General features: G+C 39.9%; 1 long non-coding RNA gene across 4 annotated transcripts in view; it reads left to right on the forward strand.

The window, feature by feature from the left end:
- The window catches only part of LOC100716760 (uncharacterized), a 247,666-nt gene extending 235,901 nt beyond the window's left edge, over positions 1-11,765 (forward strand). The window contains exons 7-9 of one of the 4 annotated variants that reach the window (XR_010047566.1): positions 6,615-8,369; positions 8,996-9,128; positions 10,377-11,765. This is a non-coding gene — a long non-coding RNA (uncharacterized LOC100716760). Of the gene's footprint in view, positions 1-6,614 lie in introns of all 4 variants that reach the window. The other 3 variants (XR_010047564.1, XR_010047565.1, XR_010047563.1) reach the window with 3 other exon arrangements.
- The last annotated feature ends 6,332 nt before the right edge of the window (positions 11,766-18,097 follow it).

An 18,097-nucleotide genomic window follows, 5' to 3' on the forward strand; every position in this document is an offset into this window, starting at 1 on the left:
TGGAATTTTATTTTTTTCCTTTTTAAAATTTTTAAAAATTTTATCTTAGGCAGAATAAAACCAAGAAAAATAAAGCAGAATAAATCCAATCAAAACAAGACAGTGTAATTGATACAGGATTTCAAAACAAGATAATAGAAAATTAACAGTGACTACCATAATGCCTCTTCTTGTCTTCAAAATAGCTGCTCATACCTTCAGACACAGTCAAATCATATAAAACAGAAACAGAATAGAATCAGTAAAAACAAAACAATGAATTCAATGCAGGACTTCAAAACATGGTAATAGTAAATCCAAAATGACTACATAATACATCTTGTTATCCTCGAATAGCTGCCCATCCCATCAGATATAACAAAATTAAACAAGCTAAAGCAGAATAAAACTCAAACAAACAAAACAATGAGAATGATACAGGACTTCAAAGTAATATAATAAGTAATTAACAGTGGCTACCACCTTCAGAAGGAGATTCCCTATATATGCTGTATCGTGTAATGTTGTCCTCTGAATGGATAATCAGTCTCCCAGCTTTCAACCTGCAAAATCAGTGAAACACTAAACATTGCAAGCATTAAGTTGTATTCTATCTCATTAGCTATCATCACAGCTTGTGTTTCCCCGGATCAGCTGATCACTTTCACAGTGAGGTAGGGAATGTTAGCTCTTCTTGTCTCCCTGCTAGTGCGCTAGAAGGGGCTGGTGTCTGGCTCTCCTCCAGTCAGCCTGCACATGGCACCGACTCGCAGGAAGTCTTAGCTTCTTCTCTTCTTGTTCTCCTCCACCCTAGCCTGTGAATGGTGCCAACTCAAGGGGAGGGTTGGCTTCCGGCTCTCCCCCAGGCAGCCGGTGTGTGGTGCCAGCCTTGGTACTTTAGTTCTATTTTTTATGTCTCCTCAAATGCATATACTTCCATTTAATTCCTCCTTAATCTGTGATCTTTCAAGTTTTTGCGATATAGATTAATCCATGTATATTTCCCAGTCTTTTAAAACTAAAGAATGTCAATGGCAACAGGACCATTTTAAGCATATAATAATCAGTGGAAAATGTTTCAGTCTTGGTAAAAAAGTTGTTTGTTCTCAGTGCTATTTAAAGGGACCCATCCATGCTAGGCAAATGCTCTACCACTGAGTTACAGTCCCAAGTCCATATGCATCAAAATTTTAGGCTTCCTGTTTCTTAACTAATCTTTTCCCTCTCTTTACCTGAACTTTGTCCTTTTTCTTTTCCTCATCCTCTTCTTCCCTTCCTCTTCATCTGCCTCTTCCTTCTTCTCATCTGAAAACAGAGTATTGAATAGAGCAATACAATTAATCAGAACAAAGCAAAACAGTGATAACAATATTTGCCTTCCTTCAAAGAGATGATAGAAGGAGAAATCCCTCCTATTTGCTGTACTGCATACTGTCATCCTCCCAAGAGGTGCTCAGACTTCTGGCTCCCATTTGCTAATGGGGGTAGGGAGGATGTTTGATTCTGCCTACCAGGGAGGTGAGCGGGTTGCTTTGTTGCCCAGCACCCTAAGTTCCAACATGGAGTGGATCTCGGGAGATGCTGGCTGGCTGGTTTGGTTCTCTCCCTGGATTGCCTGCTGCTTGCTCAAGCCACAGCTGCTTACCAGGGAGGCGAGCGAGTTCCTTTGTTGTCCAGCGCCCTCTCTAGATCCTCTTTTTTTTTTTATTTTTTTATTTAAGGAGAAAAGAAAAAAACAGTGAAAGGGTACAAGTTATACAGATTTACAGAAGAAAAAAATGAACATTAGGAAATCACTAGTTAATGGATTACATATTGCCATCTTAAAAATAATTGTTTGAGTCACAAAATTAAAGCTTGTAGAGTGGACATTCCAACGATGATACTGCAAACAGTTCTGTTCAATGATCCAATAAAACTGTGTGATATCATTTTCTATCTTATACACTTAAATATACATGCAGTTATATAGTTTAGAGCACTTTCTTTTCCTCTCTTTTGTACAATGACTATTACACATTTTGGGTTTCATTGCTCCCACAGTTCTTATTGCTTTTTTGGAAGAGAGTAAAACCAAATGAGACATAATAGAACAGAATCGGTCAAGTCAAAAGGGTGGACATAATAGATAATATAAAAACATAATACAAGGTGATCAACAATGGTTACCATAATGCCTCCCGCTATCTCTAATAGAATTGCCTATATCATTAGTTATAATACAATTGAACAAAATAGTAAAGAACAAAACCGACAAAACCAAAACATTGGAGACATTGTAGATCTTCAAAAGTAGATAAAAGTCAACGAGAATGGGCGTTATAATGAATCTCATTAACTAGATCCTCTTTAACCACCACCACCACCACCACCACCACCACCATCAATTTTAGCTCAGGTTTATGGCATATAAAGATTACATAGATTGAGGGTAGTTGACACACGTGCATGACACATCTTAAATCTTTTTATGTCTCTATCTTCTCTCCCTTCTCTCTACCCTCAGACTCTTTGTTCCTTTCTCATTTGCAGAAGATCTATCTCTCTGTTTGCTTTTATCAGTCTTTTATTTTGCTTTGGATTAATTAAATGAGAGAAACTATAGTATTTAAACTTGTGTGTCTGATTTATCTCACTTAATTTTATGTTCTCAAGGTGTATTTGTGTTCCTATTTATGTTTCTTATTCATCCTTCTTAATAGCAGTATAGTGCTTCATTGTGCATAAATACCACATTTTCTTTATCCATTTATCTGTCAGTGGACATACAGGCTGCTTCCAAGATTTAGTTATTATGAATTGTGCTGCTGTAACATGGGTATGGTATTTATACTCCTAAACATGGGTTGTGGTAACATGATGTCTTTGGGTTTTTTTGAAAGACATCTAAGAAAGGAATAGCTGGCTCAAATGGAATTTCTATTTTAGTCTTTTGAGAATCTCCATACTGTTTTCCACAATGGTTGTGCTAGTTTATATTCCCACCAAAAATGTAGAAGGTTCTTTTTTGGGGCTGGGGATTTAGTTCAGTGGCATAAGTGCCTTCCTTGCACGTGTGCGGTCGTGAGTTCGATCCCTGGTACCGATAAAAAACAAAAAAGACAAAAAAAATGTAGAAGTTTCTTTTTCTATCACCATCATGCCAACATTTGTTGTTATTTGATTTCTTGATGATTGTCATTCTTTCTAGCATAAGATGAAATTTTAGTGCTGTTTTAACTTATATTTCTGTATTGGCCAGAGATGTTGAACATTTTTTGATGTCTTTGTTGACCTTTTGTATTTCTGTTCTTTTCAGTTGCCTATTTTTTGATTAGATCTTTTATATTGGGGGCTTTAATTTTTGAGTTTTTAAATATTTACTAGATATTTGTCCTCTGAGGAATAGCTGGCAAAATGTTTCCCATTTTGTAGATTCATTCCGTTGGCTGCTTTCTTTGCTGTGATAAAGCTTTTAAATTTGATGTAATTCCATCTGTTGATTCTTGCTATTATTTCTTGTGCAGCTGGAGTTTTACCCCAAAGTCCTTGCTTGTAGTGTAACTTGTCCTGCCTCCTGCTTTACTCTTGCTGCTCAGGATTGCATTTGTTTTTCTGAGTTTCTTCTGGTTTCATAAGGATTTTAGGATTGTGTTCTCAGTTCTGGGAGACATGATGTAGGTATTTTAGTGTTAAATCTATATGTCAGTAAGCATAGCCACTTTGCCAATATTAGCTGTGCCTATAAGCGTCCCTCTTAGGGCTGCTTTCCTTAGATCCCATAGGTGCTGGTGCATGTCCTGGTATTGTCACTGGATTTCAGAAATTGTTTAATTCCTTCCTTGCTTTCTTCTGCATACTGAGTATGCAGGAGTATATGATTACATTTCCAAGTGTTTATAAATAACTTTGTATAGTTTCTTTTGGGATTGATTTCTAGATTCATTGCACAATGGTCTGATAGTGCACATGGGGGATTTTGATTCTTTGGTATTTATTTAAACATGTCACATGAACTACTATATAGTCTCTTTTGTAAAAAGTTTGCGTGCTGCTGAGAAGAATATTTGTGTGCTGCTGAGAATAATATGTATTCTATTCTACTAGGATAGAACAGTATTTAGATATCTATTAAGTCCATGTGTTTAAAGTTGTGGCTAAACTCTGATATTTCTTTGGTAATTTTTTGTTTAATTGATCTATTTCTTTGTGAAAATAGAGTCTTGAGATCACCCATTGCAATTATGTTGGTGGTTATTTGCTTTTTTTTGTCTTGTAGTGTTTTATTAAGACAGATTCTCCAGTATTTGGTGCATATATATTTACAAATGTTATCTCTTCCTGTAAACAGAAGTTTTTAATTCCACATGTTCTGTCATCTAGTTTTTCTTTAACTCAAATCCTTAAGTTAGTCCTCTTTATCTAGCAAGTGTTGGGTGAATTTCTCTTGTTTTCTTATTGTTTTTAAGGCTTCTCTGGGCAGTTCATTATAATTTACTATTTTACCTTTGATTTCAGAAACAGTTTATAAATTCTATTCACAATGATCATTTCTGCAATTTATAAATTCTATAATTTTTATTTCTTGAATTTCTGTCTGATGTATTTTTGTGGGATCTATGTCTTTGGTAACTGCTCATGTTCTGAATTGTTTTGGACAGCTCTTCTAGTGTTTATTTGTTTCTTCCATATCCACATTGGCCTTTTTTGTATGACAATTTAATAAATTTGGGGGTTATGTTCTCTTTGAATTCACCAAGTTTCTTTAACTCTTCTTTAGTCAGTTTATAAAACTCCACTACCTGGTGATTATTTTCCTCTCCTTAGATGTAACCTCCTTGGGTCTTCTGTGAGAGCAAACTTGGGGGCCTTTTGTTGTCTTGTTTGCCCATATTCCTCTATCTGTTTATCTATCTATCTCCATACCTACCATCTGTCAAAATAAGAAACACATGTATATGATTAGGCATAGTTGACATGAAGATCTTAGGTGTTGCTTTCCATTGATGTTTTCAGCTTTACTTGTCCAAAGGTAGTATTATATCCTTCATATTATTAGTGTGTCCTATTATGTGTAAGGTCTTTTAGTTGAATTGAAGGAGTGCTGTAGAGGGTTTTAAGGAAATATTTGTGAGGTCAGGACAGGACACAGGAGAAGTGAGGTATACAGCAGGTTAATAGGAAAGAAGATAGGCATGACTGAGAACAGAATATTTTGAACCAAAAAAAAAAATCCTTGCAAAGAAGAATTTAAAAAGTGGGAGAAAAAAGTAACACATAAGAAAATTGTATTGCTATGGAAGCTTAAATTGAAGTAACAAAGTCAGGAGAGGAGAAGAGGAAGAGAAAATAAACATCAATCAAATCAAAGAAAAATCAAAGAACCCAGGTCAAATACTTCAATAAGAGAATGTGCTTGTGAGCCCCACATGACCACTATGCCAAAAGCCAGAGTGTTCACACAGGTCCTTTCTTGCTTTGCTTGTGAACTTTTTTGCAGGTAGCTGCATTAATTTCTTCTGTTCTCTCTTGTATTCAAAACCCAAGCTAACCCACTCTCAAGAATTCTGCCCTCCAGCCAGTAGGCAGAATCTGACATTCATCCTGGGCCTGGTTTAGGGGCCCCCACCCCAAGATGTGATGGTGGAGTCAGCAGGGTGTTTGTTGGCGGAAGGGGGTCTGTGGAGTTGAGGGTGGGTTCCTATGTCGGTGAGAGTCTAAGGGAGCTGGTGGGAAGGTTTGATTGCCCTCAGTGGGCGCTGATGAGGAAGCTGCTGGCCTTCTGGGAGAGGAGGTGATGAGAAGAAGGAGCAGGCATATGTAGCGTCTCTCCCTAGAGTCCAGCCTGAGCGGGGTTTGCACATTCTCTCAGGTTATTTGGGGTGCTCTAATAGTGGCTGCTCCCCAGAGGGGTGGGGCCCGGGTTGGTGCAGACCAGTCAAGGTGGTGCTACTTCCTCTTCTCAACTATCCAGATGTTTGCTTTGATTTACAAGTATCTTTCTAATTAATTTTATGTTTCAAGTCCCTCCCCTCTTGTGGCTTTGGTCAATCCTCTGAGTACCTCTGATGTGACTCCTCCTGGGGTCAGCCATTTTGAATACTAATGTTCAGTATTTTATTTCCATGGTGTTTTTGGTTACATTCTACTAGTTAGACATTGCTATTACTATTTTTTTATATAGCTAATGGTGAAAGGGTTTTGGCCCAGACAGGAAAGCCTTAAAGGTGAAGCCTTAAAGGTGGAACCAAGGAGCTCCTATTTCCCCCACCCCTAGGAATTTACCCATGATGCCATCTTCCCCACCCCTAGGAATTTACCTATGGTGCCAAACCAAGACCAATGGGCTAACTGTGCATTCCTGATGCCCCTTTAGGTTCCATCCCAAACCGAAGCTACTTACATACTCCCAATGCCACATGTCTGCCAGAGAGAAAGCCAGACTCCAGCAGTCGGGGGTTTTGATTTTCTCTCTCCGTGTTCTCAGAATAAAGGCCTCTTTTGTTTTATACTTCTCATCTTTTCGATATAATCTTATCATTTGGTGCCGTGACTTGATCGGCAGGTGACTGACTTCTGGAACACACCCAGTTGAGTCCCCAGCCGATTCACGAACCAGATTACATCCTGGATTAATTCTCCGCTTTTCCTCTCAGGGGACCTGCTTGACTTGTCGCCAACTGCTCACACACAACACCGGCCTGATTAATCTCAGGTGAGCAAACTCCAGAGAATTCTTGGTGCTGAGCTCGGCCCCAGGCAAGTTTTTTCCCCCTTCGCGTGAGTTGGTGATGCTCTCATGTCCTTAAGACAGCCCAGGGCAGGGTCTTTCTGGGCAATCTGTGTCCACACTCAAAAATCTCTCACATCCTTTGGGTTCGGATAGCCCAAGGTAGAGTTTTTTGGACTGCCCACACTGTGAGACCCTCATGTCCCTCAGAGCTTCATGCTCTTACAGGCAGAACTGTTATTGACCCCACGTGGACTCCACTCGTAAATCTCTCAGTGACAACTGGGATATATGAGTTTTTGGACCCTAACTGTCATTTGGTGCCATGGAATGAGTGACGGCTTCCTCTCTGGACCATGGCTCGTTTCTTGCCTGAATTAGTCACGGGAAATGTTTTTTCTAATTCTCAAAAGACACCTCTGCAATGCCTAACTTCCAATCTACGTACTCTTAAGATTAAAAGCACCATAAAAACTAAATGATTAACTTTTTACTGCCAGGAGGTTTGGCCAACCTACCCACTTATTGGCAACCCTTGGTCCAGAGAGGGGATATTTGACCCCTATATTCTCAAAAATCTGTACAATTTCTGCCAGGCTGGTGACAAGTTAACAGAGATCCCTTATGTACAAGCTTTCCTTGTTCTGAGAACATGCCCGTCTCTCATTAAATCTTGTACTCCCACCCAGATACTTTTAGCTAACTCTGCTGTGCTGCAAACTCTCCCCTCCTGCCCTCATGATCCGCTCGATGAAGTACCCCCAGTTTTTTATCAGCTGCCACCCACCTACCCCCAAAATCATTCATCGCTGTTACCTCCCGCCATGCGATCATTTTCCCCTCCATCTCCCAGGACCCATAACTCTCCCAGCAGCTCTAATCTCTCTGTTAGTGCTTCCTCTGACTTCTTACTCTCCTGAAAATTCTCTGTACCCTATAGCATTCTCACCTCCAGCCCACCATACTAGGTTTCAGTCGCTGGCAAGCTGCGTGACTGTTCCAGCTTGTGCTGGGAATGGTCGCCATGTTGCGGCCCTCTGCCATGTGAAAGGGCACTTCCATCTTGGGATGGATCTCATGGTCAATGGCCACCCCCTTGTGGCTCCTCTTGTGATCAGCAACAGCCACCCTGTTGCAGACCACATGACGGTTCACTGTGTCGCAGACAGCAATTTCATCTCTGCAAGGCACATAGTGAGACGCCATCTGCCTGTGTTTCCTCATCCCAGGGTAACTGGCAGCCACTTTGTGGCTGATCTACAGATAATTGCTCACATGTGTCTACCGGATGGATGGCTGCCCAATGGCCATCTACTCTGGAATCTTCTCCCCAATCTCTGCTACCACTTTGGGAGCAAGCTGGCCCTGAGGGACTTGTTAATGTACATGTGCCTTTCTCCCTTTCTGACTTATCTCAGATTACCCATAAATTAGGTAGTTTCTCTGTTGACCCACAGAATTATATCAGGGAATTTGAATTTATAACTAATTGTTATGATTTACATTTTAAAGATGTTTATGTGATTCTAAATACCACTCTCAGCTCACGAGTGAAATCAGCTGTAGCAAGCAGCTCGAGAAGAAGCTGATCGCAGACATAAGGTGAACACCACTGATAATGACCCTGGGCCTGCAGCTGTGCCAGAACAAGATCCTAACTGGAACTATCAAAACGGTGAAGGTTTGACAAAATTACATAAAATGATTGAGTATCTGATTGTGGGTCTTAATAAGATTGCTCATAAACACACTAACTATAACAAACTTTTAGAACAGGTCCAGGAGGCTAATGAAAACCCAGCTGTGTTCCTAAATCAGCTTTAGGAAACCTTAAGTTTACTAATGTGAACCCAGACTCTCATGAAGGGATGATTGTTGTTAACTCTTATTTTATTTCCCACTCTGCTCCTGATATTCGTGCAAAATTATAAAAGGTTGAACATGGCCTTCAAACTCCACAAGGGGATCTACTTAAATTAGCTTTCTGTGTCTTCAGCAACAGAGAAAAAATTCAAAAAGAGGAAAAGCAAGCTCAAAAATTAAGGTTTGCTAAATATCAGTCTGATCTGTTAGTAGTGGCACTCGGGGCTCCCAGGACAAGAAATCCAAAACAAGGTGTGGCTGCCCGAGTCTCACCCGGACCATGCTTTAAATGCAGCAAACAAGGACACTGGGCAAAGGATTGCCCCCAACCCTGGCATCCTTGTAGGACCATGTCCATACTGCAACGATAAGGGCCATTGGAAGAGTGACTGTCCTAGCCGCCAGCGAGCAGGTAAGCCATCCTCTAATCCCTCGTCCTCACAGGAGACTCCATCAATGCCAGATTCATCACTGACTGACCTGCTCAGACTTGCTGTGGAAGATTGACGGGGCTCGGGGCTCACAGCTCTCACTCCGGTAACCTTGTCGGAGCCCCGAGTCTCAGTGGAGGTCTCAGGTAAGATAATATCTCTGCTTGTGGATATGGGGATGACTTATAGTGTACTTCTTGAATTTTCAGGACCTTGTAGTAAGTCCTTGATCTCTGTTGTGGCGTTGAAGGCCAGCCTACTCAACCTTTGCAAACTGGGCCTATCCCATGTCAATTCCAGACTCTTTTTCTTTACCCATAGCTTCCTAGTAATCCCAACATGTCCCACACCCCTTTTAGGTAGAGACCTTCTTCAAAAGCTTAATTTTTCCTTCACTTTCTCTCTCCCACAGCCCTAATCCTCCAAATAGCCTTACAATGTGTCGCAAAGCCATTCTCTCCCCTTCTCTGGTTGACCCCATAGTTTGGGACACATCCAATTTCACTCTGGCTACATATGCCATGCCTGTTTTAATCCGTCTCAGGGATCCCTCAATTTTTCCCTGTGTTCCCCAATACCCCATAGCTCCCCAATATTTAAGGGGACTTAAACCCATAATTAACTGCCTTTTGGACAATGGTTTTCTTAAACCTACCCATTCACCCCACAATACTCCCATTCTCCTGGTACTCACGCCTGATGGGTCCTATTGCCTGGTACAGGACCTTAGAGTAATTACACACCCCTGGTCAGGACTGGCAGATAGGTTTTACACACATGCCCCACCACAAAACTCTCAAATATCTTCTCACCTTTGTACATTTTCAGGATGGATAGAAGCCTTTCCCACAACCAGGGAAACTGCTGATGTCATTACCAAAGTCATATTACAAGAAATCATTCCAAGGTTTGGTCTACCTCAGAGTATTCAGTCAGATAATGGTCCCACCTTTATTTCTCAGATCACTCACCAGGTATCCTCAAGCTTACACATCACCTGGCACTACACATCCCATACCATCCACAATCCTCAGGGAAAGTATAAAAGGCAAATGGCCTCATAAAGACACACCTTACAAAACTCACTTTAGAACTACATCAACCTTGGCCTCAACTTTTGCCCTTAGCCTTAGCCAAGCTCAGGACATTTCCCCGGGCTCCTAGTTTCTTAAGTCCTTTTGAACTTATGTACAGCAGGCCATTCTTACTCCACAATCTTCCTACTCCCCAAAATCTCCCTCTCCTTGATGACTATGTCCCAGTCCTCTCTTTCCTCCGACACCCGTTGTGACAACATGCTGATGTCTGCCTTCCACAATCCTCTGGAGAGGCCAAACTAGATCCTCCCATATCCCCAGGAGATCTAATTTATCTCAAATGTTCTAAATCCACAGGACTACAACCAGGGTGGAGTGGCCCCTATCTGGTCTACTTGGCTGCCCCTACACTGGTCAAAGTTGCTGGACTCCCATCCTGGTTTCACATCACTCAGGCTAAGAGGTGCCCTCCCAACCCTAAATCTGATCATTCTGAGTGGTCATCTCATCTTCTGTCACCCACCTGTCTCCGTTTCATGAAGGCCTCACAACCACAGTTAGCAGGCTAAGTCATGTTATCCACTTTGGTGCCTAATTTCTTACGTTCTATTAATGATCATTTTTACAGCAGGACTCTTGACAGTCTTTCCTAAAGACTCCCACATCATGTGTAAGATAATCTTCATAATGTTCTATGCGATGACTGTCACAGTTCTTTCTACTCTCAGCTGTCTGGTTAAATGTGACATCCCTGAAAGCCTAAGCCCTTACCTTCCCTATACTGGTATAGCCACCACCTTCCCTACTGTCCCTATTTTTTCAGTTCAACTCCTGGACCAGAGACAAGTTTTACACACCTACCCTCTTAACTTTTATGCTTTCAGATGGAGGAGTAATCACCTCTCATAACATCATTCCTCCTAACCTCACACTTAATTTTCAGAATTCTACCTCACCATAACAATGATCCTAACTCAATGTCATCCTGATATAATGACATGTCTAAATCAAAGGCACCTTTCCCTCTACCTCACCTGGGTCCTTAAATATGACAGTGCCATGTCTCCTCATAACATCTTGTCTCTTTGTTTTTCCAGTCTAACATAACGTGCATTCACCAGTGAAGTTGTCCTGGCTAAAACACCTGGCATCAGCGTCTACCTGGGCATCAACTGTCATCCCATTGACTCCCCTAGACTCCAGTACAGTGCCCCCTGCCAGCAGGAAGTAAAGAGAGAAATCTTCACCCCTTTTCATAATAATAATCATAAGATGGGATATGAAAGGGTTTTGGCCCAGACAGGACACTGTAGCTGGTGAAGCCTTAAAGGCAGAACCAAGGAGCTCCTATCTTCCCCACCCCTAGGAATTTACCTATGGCACCAAACCAAGACCAATGGGCTACCTGTGCATCCCTGATGCCCCTTTAGATTCCACTCCATACCGAGGCTTCTTACATACCCCAACACCACATGTCCACCAGAGAGAAAGCCGGACTCCAGCGGTTGGGGGTTTTGGTTTTCTTTCTCCATGTTCTCTGAATAAAGGCCTCTTTTGTTTTATACTTCTCATCTTTTGGATATAATCTTATCAAATGGTTATTAAGTGTTAGCCTTGTATTTATTAGTATTGCTATCTTGTTTTCAGTATTGTTAATGTCTTCAAAAAAACATGGAAGATATTTTCCTTTTGTCTAAGGTAACAATGTATAGCATTTTTAAAAATAAAGATTAAATCACCGTAAAATACTTTGGCTCTTATTTCTCTGAAAAATCTCACTTTGCCTTTTTTCTTGAAAGCTGATCATTGGGTAGATAATTTGTGCTGATGGTTTTCCTTTTTCAACACATTGAAAATATAATTTTCTAGTCCCCTGAATGCTGTTGTCTTGATTCTTTTGTTATTGCTTTTAAGAAGCTATCTGTCAAAATAATTATTCCTTATAAGCAATATTTTAAAAATACATAGCAAACTGCCTTAACAATTTCTGTTTGTCTTTATTTTTTTGGCAGTTTCACTGTGATATGTCTTGTTGTGGATTTCTTTTTATTTATTTGATTTCAACTTGTTAAGCTGTTTTTATGCCTTCCACAAATTTTAGAAAATCCTTAGAAAATTGTCATATTGAAATTTTTTATCTTTCATGTTGTCTTGGTTTCTCATCACTACAACAAAACACCTAGGATAATTGACTTATGAGGAAATTTTTTTTTGTTCCTTGGTTTTAGAGATTTCAATTCATGATTGGGTGGCCCCACACTTTTAGCCCTTACATAGAGTGGCAGGAGGCAATGGCAAGAGAGATACAGCAAACTGGTCATCCATTTTGTGGCCAGGAAGTAACAGAGGAAGAGGAAGAGGAAGGAGCTGAAGTCCCACAATTCCTTCCTGGGGCGTTAACCCCAGTGATCTGAGGACGCCTCACTCCGCCCTGGCTCTTGAAGGCCCAAAGCACCTTCCAGTATTACATTTTTGAGCCCCTAACACATGAGCTTTTGGGGGACAGTAGACATTCAAAGCAGAGCATCTGTTTTCTCTGGTATCCTTTTTGAAAGTCTAATCAGAAATCTGTGAGACCTTCTCATTCTGTCCTCAAGACCTCTAAGCTCTATTTTATTTTATGGAAAAAAGAGAATTTACATAACAAAGTAATAGAAGAACAACAATAGTTAACATATTGCACATTGTTATCTTCAAAGTAGTTGCTCAGAGTACTAGATATGGGCATAAAAATTTCTCCAATTGATATTAGTACAAATCTTCCTTTTCAATGAGCTAGCAGATGCTAATAGTATAACTGACTCCTATTTCCTCCACTTTTTCCTTCCATTGTTTCCCTTTTGCCCTTCCTAGTTATCTTTTCCTTTTGAACAATTTCTTCCCATTTCATAATATCTACTGTGCATTTTAGGCCTCATTTACTCTTTCAGTTTTTCATACCAGGGGAATTACATGATATTTACACACATGAGTCTGACTTATTTCACCTATAGGTATGGTCTAAAGTTGCATCTATTTACCTATAAAAGCCTCAAGTTTATTCTTCTTTTGGGCTAACCAGTACTCCATCGTATAAAAATATCACATTTTAAAAAATTCTATTTATTGGTTGATGGACATTTGAGTTGTTTCCAAGATTTAGCTATTACAAATTGTACTGTTATAAACACGAGTGCACATATATCACTGTGGTATGATGTTTTTAATTCTTCTGGGAAAATACCCAGCAGGGGAATAGCTGGTAGAATGGAATCTCTCATCCTAATTTTTTGTGGAATGTTCACACTGATTTCCACTGTGGTTGTACCAGGCTACACTCCCACCAACAGTGGAGAGGGGTTCCTTTTTCCTCACAGCCCCCCCCCAACATGTATTATTAGTTGATTTCATGATGATAGCCATTCTTTCTAGGGTGAGATGGAATCTCAGTGTTTGTTTTTAATTTGCATCTCTCAAATGATCAGTGACATTGAACATTTTTACATACATTTATTTATTATTTGTATTTCTTCACCTGGGAAGTGTATTCATCTCAGTTGCCCATTTTTGGATTGGATCTTTGAATTTGGGAAAGTCTGATTTTTTTCAATTCTTCATGTGCTCTAGCTACAAGTTTTTTGAGGGACAATTGGTTAGAATTTTTTTCCATCCTGTAATAGACTTTGAAGTTTGTTGGTGATTTCTTTTTGATGTGCAAAATCTTTTTAATAATAAGATGAGATCTCAGTTGTTGATTCTTTGAAATATTTCTTGTGCACTTTGGATTTTGTTCATCAACTCTCTGAGCCTCTCTTTCAAATATTCTCTGTTTCTCTTGCTTTATTGCATTCTCTATAATTTCTTCAGTTTCTAATCACTAATTCTCACTTTATTTGTATTTTATATACTACTTAGTCTGTCAGAGTTTTAGTTCATTTGTTAAAGTTTTCACTTCAAGGAAATGAAGTGATTCTTTTTAAAATCTAGCTGGTGCTTTTTTCGTAGTTGCTTGTTATTTGTTCTCTTTACTTAACACATATATTAAATATACTAATTTAATATTCTATATATGATAATTCTATTTATGGTCATTGTAAGACTGATTTTATTGTCTGTTGTTTTTGCTGGTTTCTTTCCAGTGTTCTGTGACTTTTAAAATATTTGACTTCAACTTATTTTCATTTTTGCAATTTTGGGATTGAGTGTAGGGCCTTAGAACTGAGTTACCTCTCCAGCCTTTTTTCATGTTGTATTTTGAGATAAGTTCTTGCCAAGTTACTAAGTTGCCCAGACACAGCTAGAACTTGTGATTCTCCTATCTAAGCTTCCCAGGATGTTGGGGTCACAGGTGTGTGCTACCCCAATGGCTATAAGCTCAGTTTTGATGGGACTTTATCTGTGAGACTGTGAATTAAAGCCTGAATTGAAGTTGTTTGATTTTGGCATGTTCCCACTAGTTCGACCTCCTGAAATCAGTGAATAAATTTTCAGTTTGAGATTTTTCAATACACACACACACACACACACACACGCATCTCAGGAAGCCCTCGAACAGCCATCCAAAAGCTATCATTTCTATGGATTCCAATTTTTCTTTATTTGGAAACTTAAGAATTTCTGTTCTCTTCATTGTCTTATTTGTGTATCTAAAAGATATTTTAATTTATTTGAAATTTGAAAATTTAAAATTTTTATTAGTATGTGTTTCCAGTACATAATATTTACATTCTTTATATGGAGTTGATACATGCATATAACACATATTTTTAAAATGAATACATATTAATGTTTATTCTTTGTTTATTCTCTTAATTCCTTTTTGAAATTGTTTTTCAGTGGGAGGGTTCTTCTGAGAATCTAGTCTGTGACATTGCTAGAAGGGGAGACCAATTTTCTAGTCTTGGCTAAAATGTGAAACTATAGAATATGAAATATGAACAAAGTGAACCATTCCTGGAGTGAGTAGTAGACTGAGGATTCTTTATTTATTTTCCTTTTTCTAGAGCAATCATGGAGCTCCAAGATCACCTGGAGAAAAGGGAAACAGTGGAAGTTGGGTAAAGTATGAGGGTATTCTTTTCTAATTTTTCTAATGCATAACTGACATCAACAAGTTATTTGTAAGCCTTGAGGCTTCACCTAGTGGTTTGAAACCCTTGGTTGAGAAGTAAGTGATATTTAGATGACTGTTTGGAAGCTTTACTTGGGACTTGACTGCTGATAGTGAAGGTGCAGTGTGCCTGCAGGTGTGCAACCTTTTGTACTTTAGAAATTGTGTCACTCTGTGGCTCACAAGCATCTCTTGTCTCCTGGTCACTAATGGTTTAGTCCCACACCCAAGGCTGTTCAGTCACATTCTTCAGGGATCTCAGTTAAGTGCTCATCAAATTGTACGACTCTTTGTTCTCTAATGTTCCTTATGCACATTTACCTCTGTGTCTTGCTTATGCATGAGTCTTCTTTGACCACGTCATCCTGTAGTGATCTCCCCCTTCACTGCATCCTTAAACTCACATTGCTGGTACCATCTGCCTTGACAGTATGTACACCCTGCCATATTCCCTCTTTCTACTTAAGGGAAAGAGGGTTCTTGGCATACGCACTAAAGCCTCCTTCCCTCCCTGTGCAGCCATGTTGGAATCCAACATGGCTGAAGGATCCATTTCAATGCAGAACTATGACTAGCTTTTGCTGGCTGATAGGATTAGATGGGGATGAAATTTACTCACCTATCCTTTATGTCCCTGTTTTTTGTGATACTGAGGACTGATCCCAGGGCCTCGTCACTGGTCACATCTTCAGCAACCCTCTTCTCTATTATTTTGCCGCAGGTTCTTGTCCAGGCTGGCCTTGGATTTGTGACCATCCTGTCTCTGCCTCATAATGATATACTACTACTCCATGGATGCACAGTTAATAGTGTGGACTGATCGCTTGATTAATAAATAGGGAGAAGATGTAGTTCTTAGAGATAGAAGGTAGAAGGTATAACTTTTTTTTGTTTAACATGAAGAGTTTTAAGTTAGTTAAATCAGTAAATACCTGTCAAGGTATCCCTGTGTCCTACATCCCAATGTCCCACCGCCTACCTGTGGGACATTTTGCTGAGCACAAAGAAGGATTCAAAGATAAATTAGTTGTGGCTATTACTAACAAAGAGTCTATTAATCTGTGCAGAAGACAAAGCTTTAAACATTTTTATATTTATTTATTTTTATTAATTTTGTTGGCACATTTTAGGCATATAAGATGATCACATTCATCACAAGGAATTTGTACTTGTACATGATATAACTTGATTTTTTTCCCATTCCCCGACTCCCCCTTCAACCTCTCTTGCTCCCCTTATTTACAAGAGCTTTGTTTCCATTTTCCTTTGTTTCTCATTTTTTCTTTTCCTTTCCTTCCTTTCTTCCTTCTTTCTCCCCAATTTCTCCTCACATTTGAACATTTTCTTCCTTTCACAATACCTATTATGCATTTTAGTCCTTATTTACACGTTTGGTTTTTCACATCAAAAAAATAATGCAGTATTTGTACATGTATGTCCGATTTATTTCACTTAAGAGTATGGTCTCAAGGTGCATTCATTTAGCCAGAAATATAGGAGATGAAGTTTGTTTTGGAAAGACTGCTGTATAAAAGAGAATGATAAGGATGCAGAATGGTGAGAATAAAGCATTTATGGGAGCACAGTGACTTGGAGAGGAAACTGAAAGGTGATTTTGCTTTGTTTGATCAGTCATCAAAATTTGTTGAGCATATGTTGTAATTCATGTCATGGTTCAGAATGGCGAGCCCAACAGGCTTGCCCTGTATCTCAGCACTGGCTTCTACAGGGACAGAGACAAGTGAGGTCTCAAGGAGACGGATGTGAGGTCACCACGGATAGGTATATGGAGAACAAAGTGATGGGAGATCTGGTCCAGGCTGTGCAAGCTGGCAGGCTTCCTTGAGGAGGGCAGATGAGTTGACATTTAGAGTATGTGTAGCAGTTAACTGGCGAGGAAGGAGAAGGGAAAGGGGCAGAAGAACACGGGTTCCGTATAAGGCCCTGTAGGTTTGAGCAAATGCTGAAGGGAGCAGAGGGCTTGAGCATCTCAGGGAGAAGAAGAAACCAAGACATATGTTAACTCAGACTTCCGAGAGAAGCAAGAGGAGAAAGACACGGACTATTCCAGCTTCAGAAGAGCCACAAGGAAAGGTGTAGAGTTAGGAGAACTCAGGGAGATCAAAAGAAGAGCTCTAGTTTAGCAGGAGTAGAGAATGAGCCAGAAAGCATAGAGACTGGGAAGAAAATTTTAAAAGTCAAATTTGAGTCAGTTTAATGCTATTTTTAGGTTCCCCTTCCTGCTAAGTGCTGGAGGTTTTGGGGCAAGACTTGAAGATTTGGGAGACTGCTCTGGAAGCCCAGTATCTGGCTCAGAAAAAGGAGAGACTGGAAGGTAGAGCAAATAGTAACAGGAACTACATGTAACTCTGTGCTGAATATTCTAATGTCTTGTTCTATTTTTTCCTGCCTGTGACTGCCTGTGAAGGTACATCTCTTTCACCAATGAGGAAGTGGAGTCTCAGAATTCAAAGGAATTTGCCTATGCAGTAAAGTAAGCAAGGACTGGAATGGAGAACTATCTTGCTCCTTCACCGTTGCATTAGCCAGGAAAGAGGTAAGGGGGAGCTCAGGGAGACTGTGCGACGGTTCCTTTGGAGCTCAGAGAACGTTCCATATCATGTGTGCCCTGCAGAACCAGCAGCTCATGTGATACCTTCTTTATTTAAGAAAAAAAATTTAAATCGCACATATGGGAGAGCATGTGATGTTTGATAGCCTGAATCAGGTGCATTTACCTCGATGTGACAGTCTCTAGCTCTATCCAAAAAACGTTCTTTTGTACATCTCCACCTTGCCTGTATAGCAAGTTATTCAATAACCAAGTTCTAAGTTGCTCTTTTGATTTGATTCTTATTTTCTCTCTCAATGTTCTCTGCCTTTTAGACAGTAGGTGATTTTATGAAGTGACACATTTTGCGATGCACCTTTTGTTTGTAATTTTAGGGCTCAACAGGACTGTCAGGACAACCTGGAGAGTGCGGGGAGC

This window comes from Cavia porcellus, unplaced genomic scaffold, assembly GCF_034190915.1.
Source record: "Cavia porcellus strain 051 isolate PalLab524CR breed Dunkin Hartley unplaced genomic scaffold, mCavPor4.1 scaffold_5, whole genome shotgun sequence".
In the NCBI taxonomy this organism is placed as follows: domain Eukaryota; kingdom Metazoa; phylum Chordata; class Mammalia; order Rodentia; family Caviidae; genus Cavia; species Cavia porcellus.